The sequence below is a fragment of the Nannospalax galili genome, unplaced genomic scaffold (genome assembly GCF_000622305.1).
Source record: "Nannospalax galili isolate Female #2095 unplaced genomic scaffold, S.galili_v1.0 scaffold2014, whole genome shotgun sequence".
Lineage (NCBI taxonomy): Eukaryota > Metazoa > Chordata > Mammalia > Rodentia > Spalacidae > Nannospalax > Nannospalax galili.
In genome coordinates this window covers 136,758-139,885 of record NW_008333785.1, presented here as the reverse complement: position 1 = coordinate 139,885, position 3,128 = coordinate 136,758, and positions in this window count along the sequence as shown.

Below are 3,128 nucleotides of genomic sequence, written 5' to 3'. Positions count from 1 at the left end.
GAAGAATTGCAGTAAGGAGCAGTATGTTAGGAATATAGAACTACTTTTAATCCCAAAAGAAAAATTTCACTTAGATTCTCTCCATCTCATTAATTCTTTGTACTGAAGACAGTCTAGGCACATTTTTGTCTGAGTGAATTTACGTGAGTATTCTGGTTTGGACTTTCAGTGCTTTCAGGTGCTGAGCCCCTGCTTCTCTGTCTTACACAACTTGTAGCCGTGGTTGCCTGTAGTTGCCGGGAGAGACTGTGTTGCTTCTTGTCTTTTTGGTTATGAGCCTGAGCCTTTAACGCTGTGCCAGAACCCCCCCAGCCTTGTCCCACTGCTTGTACTGTGTCTGAGAAGCACACCTTTCCAGGCCCCACTTGTTTTCTGATACGTGTTGTGCTTTGTGCACCAAAACTGAGGTTCACTCTCTGTGGAGGGCATGCTAGCAGCAGCCTGGAGACCCAAGGGCCAAGCTTGGCATGGGTGACACGTGAGGACTGAATGGGCAATGGGGTTGGCTTGTACCCCAGTCAGTTTGGACAGTATTTTAGAAAGCAGGACGTTTTTACATTGCCAGTTGAATTTTGATAAATACTGATTTATTTTACTAGTGTTAAAGAGGATATGTGTTTGTATTTGGAATATACCTACATTTCAAAAGGTCTTGAGATTATCTCTCTATGGGATCTGTATAGAGTAGCGGGAATGATTCTATATACTGTAATTAAAGAAATATGTGATCCCCTGGATTTTATGACCAGTATTCAGAAGTTTAACCCTCCCCACCCCAAGCTTTTCAGAATTTTGTTAGCTACAAGCATCTTGGGACTGTAGTGTTGATGAACTTTTACCTCCCCCTGCTGGCTGACTCTTTAGAAATATAAAGCATTAGGAAAAAAACAGAATCCTAATGAAGTCGTTAATGTATTTGTCAAATTTCATACTCTCTGCTCAAAGGAGTAGAATGCCATTTTCAGAAAGAATGTCTCCTTGTCTGTGCTCCCTTGCTAGTGACTTGTTTGCAGTAATGTTCAGTGTCCACTGGGTACTCACTGGGATGTTTAAAGTTAAACTCAATTTTAGTTAGTGTGTCTTTTTTCGACTTTTTGAGACAGGGTCTCTCTGTAGCCCCAGCTGGCCTGGAATTCGCTATGTAGACCAGGCTGGCCTTGAACTCACAGAGATCGGCCGGCCTCTGCCTCCGTTGCTAGTGACTTGTTTGCAGTAATGTTCAGTGTCCACTGGGTACTCACTGGGATGTTTAAAGTTAAACTCAATTTTAGTTAGTGTGTCTTTTTTCGACTTTTTGAGACAGGGTCTCTCTGTAGCCCCAGCTGGCCTGGAATTCGCTATGTAGACAAGGCTGGCCTTGAACTCACAGAGATCGGCCGGCCTCTGCCTCCGAAGTGCTGGTACTAAAGGTGTGTGCCACCACGCCTGGCAGTGTGTGTGTCTTAAATTTACTTTTCAGTATTCATAGGGTCCATCTCAGCCACCTTTTTGTGCCCAGTTTGTTTTCAAGAGAACATCCTGTCATCTTTGCCCTTTTTTTGATCATTCATTATATGGCATTTATTTACAGAATACAGCGTGAACATAGAAGGAAGAGGGAATAATGCTGTACAAAGGCTCAGTTTCTGCTTAGAAGCCATTGTGCTTGCCATTGAAGTGCTAAGATTCAGTGTAGTCCAGTTAAATAGCACGGTGAATGTCACAGACAGTAAACTGATTTTGGAAGAGGAGGAAGAGCAAGCATTCTGGACTGAAGTTTTAGGTTTGCTGTTGAATCAATACAGTTATACAGTATTGAATTCAGTATAAGCCCTGTAAGACATAAAATTGAATGAGCTTTTAACCCTCAAGAGAGATCTCCATTTCATGCTAAAATAGACTGTTTCTTACAAAAAGACATTGATTTGCTACTAACACTGAGATGCCAGCACATACATCTCTAATCTGTGTGCATCTGATTGTTAGTAGTCATAATCATTTGCACTCGGATCCTTGGTACCTGTGTATGTCTGTAAAGTCATCGGGTAGATTTCAGTGGTAATGTTCATCACCTCTACTAATTAACATGACATAAACTTTTATGCTTCCTCCTCAAATATATTTTTTAAAATTTGTTGATTTTTTTTCTGTGTGTATATTTCACACAGAACATTCCAAACAATCTTATTCAACTATACACCCACTTCCCAGAGAGCACCCTCCCATAGCCTCCCTCCCCCCACTAGAGCCCTTTTACTAATGATCAAATTCAGATATTCTGTGTATTTTATTTGTTTATTCATTTAGTTTGTGTATATGTATGCAGAGGTCCACAAACACCAGTGGATGGAGGACAGTGTTCAGGAGCAGGTTCTCTCCCTATACACTGGGTCTTCAGGATGGATCTCAGGTCATCAGGGTTATCGACAAGCACCATTACCTGCTGAGCCACCTTGCTCACCTCAAACACAGATCTTCATGCTTGTGTGGCAGTCACTTTACTAATGTAACTACATCCCCAGTCCATTTCTTCATTTTATTTTTCAGGGAGTTAAATCCTTTCTGGCTCCCCACTCTGGGGGGTCCTTCAGGCTGTAGTCTGGAACCATCCACTGAGGGCTGCTGTGTTTCAGCTCTACTCATTGCTATGTTACTTCTTTAGTTTGGGGATTAGAAATATTGCTTTCTTAATTTTAAGCTCAAATACTATTTTTTCGTAAAACTGTGTCTATTATTTCTATCTTTGGAGCAGAATGTGAATTTTCCACCTACTCAGACTTGACAGGAAACTTGAAAACATGTAGTGTTTTCTTCTTGACCCACTATTTTGCGTCAATTCACATTAAACAGCTCATATTTTGTCAAGTAAGTTTGATTTTTTTTAAATCTATAATTCACAAACTAGGTAATATTAAGAAAGTACTAAGTATTCTTTAGCCCAGCAGAGACTTATGATATTGGCTTCTTATTTGTCATATAAAGATTGCTCATTTTTTTCTACTTTGTATACTTTACATAAAATTAAATATCAAAAATTTGAATAATTTTGAGAAAAATTACAAATTTAAAATTTTTGGATAGACTTTTAAATTTTACTCTGTGTGTGTGTGAGTGTGTGTGTGCACGTCCGTGCATGTGCATGCACGTTT